This window comes from Scatophagus argus, chromosome 3 (assembly GCF_020382885.2).
Source record: "Scatophagus argus isolate fScaArg1 chromosome 3, fScaArg1.pri, whole genome shotgun sequence".
NCBI classification, from domain to species: domain Eukaryota; kingdom Metazoa; phylum Chordata; class Actinopteri; family Scatophagidae; genus Scatophagus; species Scatophagus argus.
The window spans coordinates 4,096,370-4,113,698 of record NC_058495.1 but is presented as its reverse complement, the minus strand read 5'-3'; the positions used below and the strand labels follow the sequence as shown (position 1 = coordinate 4,113,698).

At 41.0% G+C, this 17,329-nt stretch overlaps 1 protein-coding gene across 4 annotated transcripts in view; it reads left to right on the top strand.

Annotated features, from left to right (window-relative positions):
* The window catches only part of plxnb1b (plexin b1b), a 90,226-nt gene that overhangs the window by 10,223 nt on the left and 62,674 nt on the right, over window positions 1-17,329 (top strand). For all 4 annotated transcript variants that reach the window (XM_046381968.1, XM_046381976.1, XM_046381986.1 and 1 more), the window contains one exon: window positions 11,867-11,937. The gene's annotated coding sequence lies outside the window, so the exon portion shown is untranslated. The remainder of the gene's footprint in view (window positions 1-11,866; window positions 11,938-17,329) is intronic.

Sequence of the window (17,329 nt, the reverse complement as noted above, 5' to 3'; positions counted from 1 at the left end):
CAACTTTGGAAGGGCTGCTTTGCAGGTCTTGTTTCCCCCTCTTTGTCTTTTTTTTTTTTTTTTTTTTTGGCAGAGGGGAAAGTGGCCCTGCTGCCTTTGTTTCCTTTGTTGAAGAGGAGGCTGAAAAGACCAGCCAACCAGAGAGGGAGACTGTGAGGAAAAAGTGGGGGTTTGAGAGGTGAAGACGTACCTCGAGGAGAGGGGGGAGGAGAGGGAGAGGAGGATGTGAGAGTGTCTCCTCCCCTGTCTGTCAGTTGGAAAACAGCTGGTGTTTACTGCAGACTCCTTTTCTGTCTCCTCAGAGGAAGGACAGGTGAGTGGGTGTGGCTGAGGAGGAGTGTCCACCATCTGGAAGAGAACCTTGAGTGTCCAGGCTTTGGCATCAAAACAGCTCCTTTCAAAACAAACTTTGTGGACTGTTTGTGGGAATGCGTTAATTCTGAAACTTTGAAATTTCCGGGTGGATTTAAGGAAGTGCGGTCATCTGTGTGAAATCGCTTCTGCTCTTGACGAGTTGTTCTTTGCATTGTATGGCTGCAGCCAGACAGGTGGCCATTCATCGTGGCTTACGATTTAAAATGAATGGACTTAGAAGTGCTCTAGAAAGTGAATATCATTTACATGACATCAGGCAGCTATCTTTGGTTTTTGACTCCAGAGGCAACAATACAAGAGGCATCTGCTGTGGTGACATTAGCTATGTTTTTTTTTTTCCGCATTTGGTGTGTGTATGACTTTTTGTGGCATGCAGGCAAGCGTGAAAATCCAGCAGTTTGAAATGCCGACAGCCAACTGTTGCCAAGTGGCAACCATGAAAGCTCTTGGAGAACAGTGAGCGCTCAGTTTCCCCAGAAACGTCCTTTTTCTCAAGACAGCTCCCCCTCTAAAATTGTCCCCCCCCTTAAGAAAAACCCTCTCTTTAAATGGCCTGGGGGAGGAGGCGGGAGGGACCTTCTGTCCTGGGAATAGGGGGGTTGCTATGGAAAGCCAAAGACGAATGTTGGACAGGCGTGTTAAAAGTTCAGGACCTTGGCCGGCTGCTGGTGGGCTCCACTAGTACAGAACAATGTTCCTGGGATGTCCGAAACAACCTAGCTTTAGGTATGCAAACTGACCATCACTGTTCCTGGCTGGAAAAAAAAAAATGATTACAAAAATCCCACATGCCCATCACAAGTTAACAGAGCTCAAAGCCATACATACAAGTTGTGTTTTGTCAACAAAAAACTTAAGAAAAATTTCAATTGGTTGATGCAGTTTCATTCGAACCAGTTTTTTCTTTTGATATAATAGTTTCGTCATTTAAAATGTTATTTTTATTATTGACATTAAGAGTGTAAGGACTTGCAAATTTTGATATTGGAAATATTTATGGTATTACTGCTGCTAAATCAAGAAGCTGTCTGTGGAGGAGTCAGAAACTAGTAAATGCCAACACTACTCTCCAAGAGCTGAACGCGAGTGGTGGCCAAATCTTTGCAGACAAGTGCAGTTGATGAATGTGGTGGTTTTCATTATACTCAGCCTGAGCCAAATTAACTGTCATACAGGTGAGCTTAGTCTCACACCTCCACATTTAATAGTTGCATTTAATGCAAACTGTAGGGAAACTATCTAACCTTCTAGTGAATAGATTTCTTCTTGCTTGTGAGGAAGTGCTGTACACGCCATCTTTTATTGCCCAGGTGTCAGATGAGATTTGTTATGAAGTGGAAAAAAGCTGCAGGTCTTCAGGTCTAGAGAGCTGCGTGTGTGATATTTTTTATTTTTTTCAGCAGCTCCTGTTAGCCTTTTGTTAACCCGTTAAGGTGTCACGTACTTGTCATTTACAGACAGTGGACATGTTGCCTCAGCAGAGCAGTATTTTTACAACCTGCCTATCATGTGTCTCCTTACCATGACGCTTCCTGTTGGCTCTCACTCCCACAGGGGTCAGGGGTCACCTGGCTCTGTTATCTTTGCTTTGACACGATATTCCCCCAGCAGGACTGAAAAGCTTTAACAGCACAGAGGTACTCATGTTGAAATGTTTGCATGAATATGTGACTGCATCTGTGTGTGAATGTGAACGCCCTGTGGGCCCACAGTGTTTCCTGGCAACCTTTGCCACTTGCTGGTAAGCTGAGCTGTGGCACACAGTGTTGCAGCACAACATGCTGCTCTGTTGCCCTCACTGGGTTGGATTTACCAGACTTTGATTTAGGCATTCCCTAAGCCGATCTGAAATTTTGGTTCCTTCCTCATTTACTGTACTGTAATCCTGGTGACTAAAACCAGAACCACACTGTGTGACTAATTTGCATTGCTGGGCAATGCGTGCCTCCTCACGTTGCAGAACTTTTGTCGGTGTAATGTAAGCGCTCGGCTTACAACATACTAGACTTCTGTGCATGTACCAATGAGCCTTGAGACAGCTTTCATAAATAACACTCTCTTCATGTTATTAATGGAGAGCTTAAGGATTTTTTTTCTTGCTTACCAGGAATAATCTTTTCCACCCGCTCCACCCCAGGAGCCTTAATCTGGCTGCAAATGAACCAGGCCTCTGTTTCCAGGGTTATGGAGCAGAGGCCGGGGGTGGGGGGGTTGTGCTATTCACCCCACCTCCCAAGTTCATGTAACTCAGACAGCAGTTCAATACTGATATTTGTGTTGTGCCATGAGTGCAAATACACAAGAAAATGTGGTATCTGTGTGCCCAGTTTGTCCACATCAAGCTGTTGTGAACTCTCTTCTCACTGCTTCACTTTATAAAACCAAATGTGATGCCAACCAGCATGCAGCGGCTCTCAAAGACACTAGCAAATGACAGAAAAACCAAAAGTATTATTACAGGTAGCAGTTTTAGCAGCTATAATGATAACTAGTCAATGTGTGTGAGTTACAACAATATGTGACCTTCTGTGCAAATAATTTGAAATATGATGTAATCAGTGAATTAATGCAAACAAAAGATGACTTACTAAAACTGTTTGAACAATTTGAAATAACAAATAAAGCTATTTTAGCAACTATTATGCAGAAATAATTTGCTAGCCTAATATACTGCACTGCTGTATACTAATTCGTGTTAATGTTATAAGCTCTTTCATAGAGTGGCGTGTTAGTAAAAGTGGTCTGAGTGAATCTAAGCTCCCCCTGTTAAGCAGTTATGCAGTGTTCTGGTATGTGGAGGGCTTTTATTATGAAAGGCTGCAACACAGAAGGAGTCTGACCGTAGACACGTGAGAGGAATAACAGTTTGTTGTCTTGTGGAACCTCATGTTTTCATTTTATTATCTCTGTAAGCATAGGTGGAACTTCTACTTCTCTGCAACAATATTTGTGAATGTCAAATTAAGTTTTGTAGTTTCTGTGACTTTAACAGTCCACAAAAGTTCCTTCTACTTCCTTCATATTCTTTTTTTACATTTGGATTGCAGCTATGGTTTGCCTTTCAGCCACTTTGTTGGTGTTTTTAATCTTAAATGTGTTCCTTTATCTATTTATTTGTTTCTAAAGGTTTTTCTCCTCCTGTGTTCTCTTGTTGACACATAGTCAGTAGACTTTCTCAGGCCATTTGCCATTAACATTCCTTCCACTGAAACGTCAACACAACCTGGGACCTTCAGGGATCCTGCTGATAAAACCAGATCCCCCAGGGCTGGTAGAGATGGTCACAGTATATTGCTGTGGTATAAAGAAGTATTGTTGCATAAAATGATTCTGTGAACATAGAAAGGGAGAAGAGTTCCTTTTTAAATAATTCCAATGTTTTAAAGTGCGTCAGCAGAGATTTCAGTTGATTTCATTTGATCTCATTTGTCTGCCTTTACTGTGGTTATTGCACAAAACACAAAATGAGAAATATCATTATTATTGGCTGAAATAAACATAAAACAACTGTTTTGTTTCCCTGAAGCTGACCCTGCTTTGCGTCCCCTCATTTAGTTTCTCTGTATGTCAGGACAGTTACGTGTTGGTGGATTACCTCACGCGTTACTCAGCAGCAGTGAAGACCACCAAAGGCAGACATAAAACTTTTACAGTGCAAAGTACCCCTACTATTTGGACATTATTGCTGTGTTTTACAGAAACACATTAGACATTGCTTCCACTGAAGTAGCTCAGAATGATTAAGTAACATGTGTCATACCTTTCACTGTTTTGTGAATGAGCGAATGTTAAAGTCAGCTCAGACCCAGCTCAGAGGGTAAACATAGAATTTTGCTGTGTGTGTGATGTTTTTCATTCCACAGGATATGTTGGAATAAGGTGTGGAAAGATCATTTCCATAAAAGTATATGTCTTATTGTTAGTTACCATGCAGTATATAATTAGCTTCTCTACAGCTCCTCAGAGGGTCTGCACATGACCACAGGTGTTATGAGTCATTTGATTAGATCGCTTCTTAACCTGAAAGTAGGCTGAGCCATGCTGGAAACTACATCAGTTTGTACACACCCACACAGTCTTTGGAAGAGCAGTTATTGACTTTTAACAAGAGGCTATGAAATCTTTAATTCCCATGAAATAAGGTTAGGTTTATTATACCATAATCTTTTTTGCACTAGTGCTTAACAGAAATGGGTGTCATGGGAGACGTGTTGTTTAAGGAGTTGAACATACCAAAATAGATAATACATATTTAAGTACTTAAAGCTGCCCTGATTTAGGCAAAAATCCCTGTGTTTATTGGGTATTAAAAAGGTGGAATGGACAACCAGTTTGTACCTGAACCTTCTGGCTCTAACAGTTATACAGGTGAAGGACTGGGTGTCAGTACTCAGTACCTTTTACTGTAACTACAATAACCCAATAACAACTTGTATCTAAACCTGCATTTGATCATTTTAGTACTCAGATGTAGAAAAGAGTATTTGTGTGGTTTTGCTCCCAGCCAGCCACCGCTAGCGATTGACTGTGATGTGTGATTGGCCCACTGCTGCAGCAGCTATAACCCATACAGTCTGTGGTACGATGAAGTCAAACCATGGTGTATTTGACAGAGCTGGAAGTTCAACAGTTATTTCAGGATCAACTGGGAATACACAGAGAATAAAAGAAGCTATCAAGTGAAGTACTCCCTTTGGATCAGTATCACTTTTAACATGTTGTTATTGGTATTGTAATTTTTTAAGCCACACTCAGGGATTAACCCAAAATATGTTAAGATTGGAGTCCAAAACAAAATCATAGTAGTTTGTCATGCTAACAGGACATTGCAGATCTTTTGGGACTGTAATGTTCTCAGATCACTCTCACTCTCCACTCTCCTCTCATGTTCTGTCTTACTGTATGATGAAATAAGGCAGAGGGAACCCAGTATGACTGCTTCCAGTGAATTAGCTGTTGAATTAATCAGACAGATCAATCATATAGTTACACTGATCAGAAATATAAATGTTAATCTGAAAAATATAAAACTCTTCAGGAACTCTTCTGATTGGTCTGTACTTCAGACTGTGATGTTAAGTAAAAAAAAAAAAAAGTTCCCCGTAGGCCATTACTGATGACACAGTCTGCTGCTTATTGATCATAGACGACAAAGTGATTACTGTAACGACCCCATAACCTGATATTCTGCATAGCAGAAGGCAATCAAACAACAATGTCCTCTTTCAGAACTCATATTCAATAGTTTTACTGCAGGATTGTCTATATTTTATTTTCAAATCTTTTAATGGAATGTGATCCATAAATCCCTAATAATCCCTCTTCAAGTTGCTTTTATTGTGTATTGCAGTATCTTCTCAAATAGACTTTATTTGTTGGATAAAGCAGATTGCAGGTGTGTATGGTTAAAGAAATGAGCAGTCCTCTCAGAGAGTGGGACATAACTTTACCATACTCTGCTCCTCCTGTTGCAAGAGGATACTTTATGGCTGTTTATATATCTATCAAATCGAACCGCTAACTGCCAGGTACCTTCAGTGTAGCATAGGCCTGCCTCATAAACAGACCTGTGTTTTTGCCCCTGTGGACAGACTGGAGCCTCATTTTCACACTAAATACGCATGGCTCTGTGTGTATTGCAAAAGTGAAATATCAAAACCTAATGGCAGTGTTGGTGACAGTGTTGCAGTAGCTACCACTGCAGATTGAATTTGGTGGAAATACTGCATGTACATGATGTGATTTTCTTCCCATAATTTGAAAGAAATGAAAATAAAACAACCATGCCCTGTAGTAAATTAGGCGTCGGCCTAGTTCTGTGTTTCCCAATCAGACAAATTAAGGTTTAAGTCATTTGTGGGTGGATTTACAGAACAGGAACACTATTATCACTTCAGTCATGAATAAGGAAAATGTTCAGCCTTATTTTCTTTACAAATGAGCTGTTTTTTATATTGTAAATGTCACTGTCACTGCTCAGTCACAGTGATTTGTCCTGATTTGGATGAATGGGACTGTTGAACCACTGGACTAAACACTGTGCAGTCATGGGTTTGGCACACTGGCAGTGGGTGATATCCTTATTGATTGCCCCTGGGCCTCTGCTGCTGCTGCATATCCGAATCGTTATCGAGCGCCTGCTATGTGAAACCAAAAGGACAAGTTCACACTTGATTCCTTGCTCTACTTTACATGAATTTCAGAATAATTTTTGCAACACAGCTCGGAGTTGAAGAATTGTCGGTCTTCTGTTGATGATTTAAGCATGACATCATCTTCAGCAAATTGATTGTTGGTGGCTGTGGGCCACACAAGCCTGCTGCCTGACGCCTCTAAATCAGATTGACTGGGAGCACTGTTGTAGTCTTTGACTTTGTGTGAGCTCTGCAGATGTGTGAAAGTGCCTGACAGGCGTGGCGGGGACACACCAGACTGTTGAGCCTGGGGAGAGGGGGAGAGTGAAACCAGAGGACGAGAATGGGAGCAGAGCTCACACTGATGCTCCCTTCATACAGAAGACCCCTGTTTAACCCACATTTAATTTATTGATACAAGTACAGCATATAATGACGTTGCATCATGTCTGTGACTCCAGTCTGCAAACACAGTCGCACATCATCATGCAGTTACACAAAATTTAAATCAAATAAGTAGAAAATACAGTTTCAGCTTCAGCTTATCGGCCACATTCTGTTTGTGACCTACCCAAACATGCTTTATTTTTTAGTCTCTTTCTCTATATTCCTGCCTCTTTTTAATTGATTTAGGAAAAAAACATCACACGTTTAAACCTCAAGAAGCTTGAACTAATTTCCAATTTTATAATGTAAAAAACCTGTTCACATGGTAGCATGTATGTAGTAAAGCCAGGTCAGATGATGTGCATTGACCCATTCAGTTCAGGCAGTGCTGCAGGATTAAACTGTGTCACTGTGTCAGTCAAAGGGTTGGGAGTGGATTTGACTCCTTAGATTTAAAGTTTTTTTTACACTTTAACTTTCCATATGTCCAGCAGAATTTCAGTTTTATTACTTGTGTTTATTTTTAGCCACATTAGCATGGTTTGAAATATAACACTTATCAGATGATTTGCTCTGAAATTTTGTACAGATACTCATGGTCCCCAGAGGCAGAAAGAAGCCTTCGCAGGCTTTTCCTCTAGCACCACAAGGTTAGCATTTGCAATTTTGAGTAAATTGTCAAAACAGTCACTGGATGGATTCCCATTACAATTGATACACACAGTCATATACTTCACCCTTGATCTAGTGCCATCATCATGTCAGATTTCTTATTTTTTCAATACTTTAAGACCAGTTACCTGCAAAGCGAAAGACATTCGCATCATCCTCAGCTGTATGTTTAGTTAAGTAACTGTTCCAAGTTCTAATTAACTACACATTGTACTCATCTTGTCCTTTAGATCATCTAAGAAAACTCTCTTGCTTTGTTGAACTTCATTGTCATAATGTTCCAAGAGCTAACATTGGAAGACCACAAGAGTTGGATCAAATTGTTACTCTTTTAAGGGTGAATCATATTTAAATGCTAAATTTTGCTTATTTTCACAGACAGTGATTCAAAATGTGAAACCCTTGAGTGCATTTAAGCTATCCTGAAGAGAACAGTGGTTTGAGCTTACAAAATGAGATGGGATTGAGGCAATAATTCAGTATGAGTTTTGTATTAGTCTCCATGGCTAACATATAATCAACACATTCAAAGCTGTCTTTCTTTAAGAAATGTTTGTGACATAGTAAAGAGACTCACTCCTGCAGTGAAAGCATAAAGCTGTGAGACTGGCTAGAAGAGTGTTGGTAATTAAAGTGGGAGAATATGGCGTAGCTGATGACCCTTGTGTGTGTTTCCCCCACTGACTTACAAAAAAAATCAATCATGGCTAATACGAGTTGGGGGAATGGGCACACATGCCATGTGTTGTTGTCAGATTACAATGATGAGCTTATCCTTTTCTGCCTGCCATTTCAAAATGTGGTATTGAAAATGAATGAATTGGCCATAGACATAGCATGCTGCCTGTCATGTTCAGTGTGAGGACACAATTAGACTTAATGACTGAGCTGTCACTGGAAAGCGTTCATCCTCTATCTCATTAAGACTGAGAATTAGAAGCCCAGTCTCTCATTAGTTCACTATAAAGTTAAAAGATTAATCCCTGTGCTTACACTGCCAAAGAGTACTTGCACGGAAAATTTCTGCCGTTTGGATTCAGTGACATATTTACCTCTGCCTGTTCTGCCTTATTTCTGGTGGAAGTTGTTGGTATAACCTTTGTTTGTTCTGAGGTTGAATGACCAGATGTGGGTTGAGGAATGAAGCAGGATGGCATCAGCGCTGTGCAACGAGCCTGAGAGGGCAGGGCTGGAGTTGTATTTAGACCCCGCATATATATTCCAAGGACCAGAGGGGGAAAAAGCTGAAATTTTTGGTATTTAATTACAGAGCAGCTGTGGCCAAAGGCACACTGTCAATGGTAGTTTTAAGGCCGACAGCTTAACAACCACAGGAATGGTGGCACTGTTGGTTTTTGTGACGCTATGTCATTTCCTCCTGTGAAGAGCCCTTTTTTTGATGTGTTTTGGATGCGTATGTGTTCCAGCTTCACTGAGCAGACAAAATAAAAAAAAAATGTGATGGTGCCACCAAAAATCACCACCATCGCCAAGTCAAGGTTGAAAGCTCGCACTAATTTTAGGACTTTATAAGTCCTTCAAATTGGCTTTTTTTAAAAAGTCTGTTTTCTCACGAGAATCCAGTTTCAGTTATTTTGAAGGACATGTCTCCCTCTTACAGAATGAGTTCAGTCCATTCCCTCTCTGTACTGTCAGAAGGTCCTTGTTTGCATGGAGTAGTGGACTTGTTTGAGTGGACTCATGAATGTGATGTCCCTCTGCATGTAGTGGGGTGGGAGGGCTGCCTTTTTTGGCTGATGAGTCACTGGTTTTGGCAAGGGTGAGTGAACACACCATGTCAATGCTTGAGTCACTGTACATTTCCTGACAATGGGAAACCTGGCTGAATTTGGCACAGTCCCTTTTCATGGCCACAAAGGGTGCCATTAAGGCTCAAATGCATCCGGTTTCAAGTCACCCCCTTAATGTGAGAGAGTGCGCCTGGCTGTTGTGTGAGTGCTCTTATGTAAGGTTTCTTCATTTGGCCTGGTGTCTAAGGAGCTGTTGGCTGAAGGGCATGGCTTCACTGCCTCTGTTTTCCAAACGCTGAATGTTTCCACTAATGTTCTTAAAGTAGAGGTGCTCCAAGCATTCTGATAACTCTTCTTTACTCTGTTTGCTCAACCTGATGAACCATTGTGTGATTCAAGTCAACTTTAATCTTTGAATAGGAAACTCAATGAGGGGAACAAACATTAGAGCAAATACCACAATCCTTCCTCTTCCTGTCATGTCAATCCTGTCTGCCCACAATTCCACCACACTGCTCTCTGCACTTTCATCCTCTCCCTCACAGTCTGGGTCAAAGATAAATGGGAACAGTACATGAATTAGTGTCTTGCATCTGAGCCATCTTCTTACCTGAGGGAATTGCCATAAAACAAGACGCAACACATCCTGGCCAGAGGGCAGAGATAGGAGTCATGGTATTAGCTGGCAGACGGATATCCAGTTTAAAACCACTGTTTGTTTTTATCAATCTTGAGGGTGGATTGGAAAAACTCCAGGTGTGACCAAGCTTGACCAAATGCCCAAGTTAAGGCAGTGCTCCTTGACTATCATTTGGATCTACTCTGTTGAGGGAATGATACTGCCCATACCACTTCAGGACATTAGTGGTGAAGAAAAATGAGAATTGATTGCGGTTGCAATGCTGTCCAAGTATAATTTTAAACAATCCTGTTTTACAGAATGAGGCGCATGCAGCTTGGTTGTTTGAGCTTGGTAATGACAGTACGGTAGTTTAGTAGAGTTCAGTATCATTGTGTGCACATGCGAGTACAAAACTTTGGGTAGTAAATGTAGACCAGACTACAACTGTCACTTTTTTATTTGAAACTTGGGTAGCCTTTGTGGAAATGTTAAATATTCAATTTATAATTTCATCCAAATTCAAAATTAATCCCGTTGATTGTCTAGTTTACTGATGCCTTTTGGTAAATTAGACATTCACTGTTGTCATTTTAAACATGAAATGAAGGAAAACTGAACAATAATGTCACCAAACCTTCTGAGAGCAAAGTATTTTGGAGTGAACAGATGGATTGTTTGAACTGCTTTACGGTAACATTACCGCAATGACATATCTGAAGTCATCTGTTTTGTATGATTTTGTTGCATGTCAGATTTCCCAGTACATCAGAGACTGCGTCATGTTGAGGATTGTAGTTTGAGTCTCAGTTCATTCGATTAATACACAGTTCAATTCTCCTTGGTTTGTTCAACCTTCTGCTTTGTTCAATTGTCATACCTAACCAACTTGTTCACTAACGGTGCAGAGCTTAACAAGCTAGCAACAGTTAGCGTTCTTTGTGGGAATTTACCCATTTTAAAGTAAGGGCTCACTTCTCCATGTACAAAACAAATTTCTCTCAACACTATATTGCAGGGGCACCATCACTGCATGCTGGGCTTAATGCTGACCAAGACAACTGTAATAAGTCAAAGGAATACAAACAAGCCAGTGTGTTTTTCCCCCCCTGGATTACCATGAACGGGTGATAAGGGTGCAGCCAGACCTTTATCAAGGTCTGACTCATAGCCTGACATAGGTCTGGCTATGTAAGACTAATGCAAGGTAAATATTGCAAGCACAGTTAGACAGGGTCTCCTTTATCTTTCGCTGTGGGAATTTCCATCAGTGGATATTGGAAATCAGATAGTGATTAGGGTAGATAGCAGTGAGAAGAGTGGAATTTGAAAAATGGTTTTGATTTTCAAAATACAGAATTTGGTTTGAATGTGTGGTATTTAACCATATCTCCTGTTATGGCATTCCAATACACATCAAACATTCCTTGTCAGGGCAATTTTTAAACCTCACTCAGTAGTCATACATTTTTTCATTGTTTTTTTTTAATTCTGATGATGAACCATCCCTGATCACAGCTTTGAGTATGTGTTATGAAAGTGCAAGAGACAGGTCATGTTTCGTGTTGTACCAGGCGCTCTTCTCTATGACAGCCGTTTTGTCTAGTTTTTAAAAGGTGACTTTTGTGGCTGCTCTTGCCACGTTCAGCAAGGTCTTTGTTGTACTGAACAATAGTTTCCTTGTTTGAACTGAAGCCCTCACCTGCATAGCGTGAATTAAGAAGACTTGGCAGGCGTTGTGAATGGTTTAAGCTCACGATATAGAGGAAATATCTTCAAGGAGCTGGCTCCTGCTGTCATCATCTGTTTCCACATTATGGTTCCTCAAAGACCGTTTGTGTTGTACTTTATGTCATGCTTTTGGCTTTTGGGGAAGAAAGCTGTAAAAATGCTTTCTGATGATATTCTAACTGCTTGTCTTCCTCCAGGTTTTGACAAACCCTCATGGGAGCCATGGGAGGATTGGAAGTGGCAGGAAAAGTGCTCTGAACTTTCACAGGTAAGAACCTAGTTTTTTCCATTATGCTTCTGTAATAATTACACATAGCCACTTTCCTGGCTGCCCGAACTATTTTTTATTCTCATATCATCATTATGAGGGTGTTTTTTTTTTTTTGGGGGGGGGGGGGGGGGGTCACTGCTTATGTTGTACACTAAAATAACCAGATGTGTCTTGGGAGTGATCACTCAAGCTTTTTTAACTATTTCCTTTAATTCATCTGAATTACACAACCAATTGCTCATGGGATTTCAGTTTCCTCCTCCTGCAGTGTCAAGTCCACTTCCCCCCAAACCGCATCCCACCACGCTCAGCAGCTATTTAAAGTGTCAGCGGTTGCTCCCAATTACTCCTCCCCACGCCAAACCAGAAGCTCAGGCCATGCAAACGGAGGCCTCCCCACTGTGACTTTTATCTGTTTGTTTTCATATTTCCCTTACCTCTGTCAGCTCTCCTCCCTTGTGTTCTTACTGCTTTTGCCCTTGCCAAGGATTATTATGTTTTTCCTCCATCTGACCTTGGTTACATAAACTAACGCCTGCTCTCCCTTCCTTTATTCTCCTGCCTGTCCAAGTCCTCCTCCCTGTCCCACCACTCTGCCAGGCTCCTATCCTCTGGGCGCTCCCACAAAGCCTAGTGTTTTGATTACATTGTGAAATTGGAGCCAGGGCTATTTATTCTCAGGCTGGGGTAACATGGAGGACCTGGTTGGAGGATAAGCCAGAGAGAGGGAAGCCAGGAAGCTGTTGTGGTTGAATCAGGCGGATGGTGTTGGTGGGTGAACTGTTTATGTCTTCCCATAACCCCTCTTTGTGGGCCATGCATCCAGCCAGCTGTTTCAAATAAGCAGAATGCCCAGGGTCAGCAGTTTCTGTACATAACCTGAACCCCATCATCCAGCTTTGGCCATTAAGAATGGCACAGTGGTTTGAGACACAATCCAAATGACCTTCAGCTGGAGAGCCGAGGCTCAGACCCTTCTTTTTTGGGGAAGCATACACCCTGCTGAAGTGTTACTGGGACTCACACCAACTTGTTTTTTAAGCTTCAATAAAGACATACAGTGAAGAGACTCAGTGGAAACAGTGGCTGAGTAATCGTCTTCACAGAGGTGGCAAGGCACCCACCAACTGCTACAGTGGTTCTCAATCATGTAATTATATCTTATGACCTTTGACCTCTATGGAAGGAAGCAAAACGATACAGGTAATTCCCATATAAGCATACTTAGTGTTTCTTCTTGCCCTTCTTTTCATCTCAGTGTTTATCTTTTCTTTAACTTTGTGAATAATAGTTCATCCTTCTTACTTAATGAAAACCAGTTCCCAGGGGTACATTTTGCACGTTGTCCATTGTTGTCTGGTAAGCATGGATGAGTTAGCCTTACAAAGAAAATATTTCAATAGAAGGCTGCACAATATATTAGTGACAGTCCTTTGTTCGACATGGAAGGATAAGCCTTGTAAAGGTGATACAATGAGATGTTTTTGGGAAAATCATCAATTACTGGAACTGGTGCTGGCTGATGGGGACAAAATTAATTGGACACAGAATTTAGTAAGACAAAAAAAATACAGTGTCTCAGTCTCAGTGTTTGTCCTGAAAGCTGACTGGGCTCCATTAATTCTCAGCTTTAATTGTGTACCAGAAATGGGGATGCACTGATCTGATGCTTGGGTTGGACTGGTAACACTGCCAGCACAGTCCCCGTACAATGTTGTACTGTTATATCTGTTGTACAAGAAAATTGAATATTGTTTGCTCGTAATAGCTGGTTGATTTTTTTTTTTTTTTTTTAATGAAATTTTCAACACTTACACATTTGTAACTGAAGGTGATTTTAGCGTGTAATTATTAAAAATGCTATATTGAAAGAGCAAGATAGTAATAAGGCCTGTGTAGGCTTACAAGCAAAAAATAGAAACCTCCCTCTATTAAAGAACCTGTCGCCATTTGAGTGTAGATTTCTGAGTGCATGAGGTGCACCTGAAAGCATCTTGAAATCCCCGTGCTGTGTGAAACTGGGGCAGACAGAGGACAGAAGCATTGTGCCTGTAAATGACACCAAAAGGTGGTAGAGAGCTTTCTGAGATTTACTCACCAAACGTAAAATCTGACCATGTTTTGCGTTTATTGTATTGGGCATTTTCACATCCCAGTGGGGATGAACATTCAATACACCAGTCAGCCCTATCACAGTCAGGGTTTACAGAATTTGAACCGAAGTGAAAGAACCCTGAAATCAGAACAGTATGGGCTTGATGCATTGCTAACCAGGATCTGACATAGTCTGTCTGAGAGTACTGATGTCTCATACGCAGAAGTTTGCTTCATTGCTCCCATAGTCAGATTGCTCCAACAAGCACCTCGCTCCTGTCTTGTTACCAGCATTTCAGTGAAAGGGCATGAAAACATTTAGTTCCTGCACTTCTCAGAGGTTATCATTGAGTCAACTCATGTCCACATTAATTCTGCCTGTTTTCAGCACTCAGCTGAGCCAGTGATTTAAGTGCAAACACCAGTTCACCCCGTGAGACCCTGGGGCACACATTTCACTTATCTGTTGCTTTGAGAGGGATATTAGCTGTGTTTTCTCCTCTTTTTCCACTGCATGTCACCTCTCTCTTTTTAATCGGCACACAAGTACACACACACATCTAATTTGCCTCGACAGGACATGCACTTGACCTTGTGTTACATAGTTCCATGCAAAACATTGAAATATACAAGCCCTCACGCTTGTCTAAACACACTGTCTTGTACACAAACGTTTCCACACTTGTGACTGTGAGTCAGGTTAGTTTGGGAATAGGGTGAGGTTCATTCACGTGTGTTGCTGTCTTCATAACTGAATTACTGGTTCACTATTGCTCTCAGAAAATAAAATTATAACACACAGAGACACACACATATGCGGGCCCGCACACAGTTAAGGCCAACCGGAGATGAGTGGCCGAGCATTAGATTACAGGGAAATGTTCGGCCAGGGTGGACAGGAAGCACTGCAGGAGAGTGAAGTGAGCAAACTGTGTGTTTAGTCAAGTGTGTCTAAGTGTGTGTTTCGCAGTGTACATGTGTGTGCTCCCTTTCCACGGACAGTCTCATACCAAAAACAACCACAAATGCATACATGTCTGGGTTTGATAGAACACGAAGTATGTCATTATCAATTTTGCTGCTTCTACATACAAAGAGAAAGACAGATTACAGTGTTAAAGAAGGAGGTGAAGACTTGTAGACCACAAAGCCAACTGCCTCTTATCTAGTTTACACAAAGCAGGGTGAGACTTGCAAATGGATCTTCTGTTTGGATTCATCCAGGCATAATTTAGGTACAGGCCTGGTTCACATTTATAAGTATTAATTAAGGGCTTTGTAACTGATACCCAACTCATTATTGTGTAACACAGTAAGCTGAGTTCTTCTTAAATGCATCACTTATAAATACAGTTTTAAATTAAAAAAAAAAAAAAGAAGGCTTGAGATTAGAAAATGTCTGATAAAAAGAGTAACAACAGTTTGACTTAGCCTTTGGTGCCAGCTTTTAGTACTTAACTGAATGGGGCATCTGAAGCATCTTCATTTGCATAGAAATTAGGAGTAAAATACTGCAGTTCTGCAAATAAAGACCACAAACAAACTTACTGTAGTTCATATAAAGTAAAAAAAAATAACAAAAAATATTGGAGCCTTTGTGTCAGTGATAGTTGTGGCTGGAGACATCATGTTTTGTGGTTCTCCATCTCTCTGAATGATTCTTGCAAAGGGAAAATCAAATTAGACAAACTAAGAATGAATTGATTTTGATGGTCAAATGTCAAGGTCACTGTGACATCAAAATGTTCTGCAAAAACACTTTTCTTTCCATTTTTCAACACTAGCACACAGTCTGCAAGCTGTATACCAACTCATTTCACCAAATGATCTGAAGCTCCATACAGCATTCCCATACTTTTGATGGTGCCAAAGGCATGATTTAATGGCTGTCGCAAAATAGAAGCTTGGTTCAGGTGTGGTATGCCATAGCTCAAGATCAACAGGCTCTTCAGCCTGCACTAAGACCATGTGTTATAACACATCTAATGCAGGTCTTTCAAAACCAGTGGCCTGGCCTGCACAGACCCCAGCTGGGAGGGATAGTTAGGAGACTGCAGATTACGGTGCTTTTAAGCGTATCAGACATCTTAACAAACATTAGGGGGTTTGATAAGAATCTGGAGTGATACCAAATAAACCTGCTTAAATGAGCCCATACTGCGTGCACAGATTAACTGAAGTCACGGGCTTCATCAGAGAACTCTGCTCAGCCACAGTCTCAATACAGCTGGGTGTGTTGGTCTTGTCACTTCCTGTTCATTCTGTTAGGTACAATGCTTGGTTATGTGTTTACTGGGTTATTAATTGGTTGGCTCTTGTGCTCATTTGCCATGTGTGTTGCTTTGGTCCGATATGTCTGCACTGTTTTGTCTCCACAGACTCTAAAGAAGAAGGCAGGGTCTAGAAAGATAAGCGTGAGAAAGCCATTGCCTGCTGCTCCAAATACTGTTGTCCAAAGACACAACAAAATGCAAATGTCTTCTCAGACTGATTTTAAATGGCACTGCCAGCAAACATCAGTGTAAGGTCATCAGAGTGCGACTCAAATAAACTTGCTAATGCCGACAGTCATGACAGTAATATCTGTCTCTTCCCAGTGTAGTAGAAGATATCAGTGTTTTCCTGTTGTAAGGAGGTGTTGTTTTGTGAGGTAGACTTTCTTTGCCATTATTGCGGCAAGTAAGCAAGTTTTTTTCATCAGCCTTTCACTTATCCACCATCTTCTGTTGTCATGTTGAATATTAAAGCTTTACTTTTTTTGTTCTTTTGTACTAGTTGATCAGAAAGTACAGAAACTTCTCTATTTGTATGATTTTTGCTTGCAACCAGTCACTTCAAGGGTTCTTCGATTTAATGTGTGAAAAATGTGTGATTGGCCCATTTACCACAGCAGCTATAACCCACACAGTCTGTGATGTGGTAAAGTTGAGCACCGTGCCGTTTATTTGCTGGCTTTTTACACAATTGGAAGCTTCCATTCACTCAATAGTTGTCAGATGAGGTATTCCATCGTCACTGGTATCACTTTAAGGATACTGGTATTGTAAATTTTTAAACGATATCCAGTCATAGTGAAAGTAGAAGTTTTTTAATTACCCGAAATGTAATCCACATTCATTGCACGTCCATTTAAATGTTGTAAGACTTAACATTAATTGTCCTTTCATTCCTTTGTGGATTGGTGAATGCACCTTTTCAAATTCCCAGTGGAAACATTTTCAGCTGTGGGTGTGACAGGGTGTGGTGCAACTAATGCAAACTGCTCTGTAGCCACATAGCAAACTGGTGCTGTGCT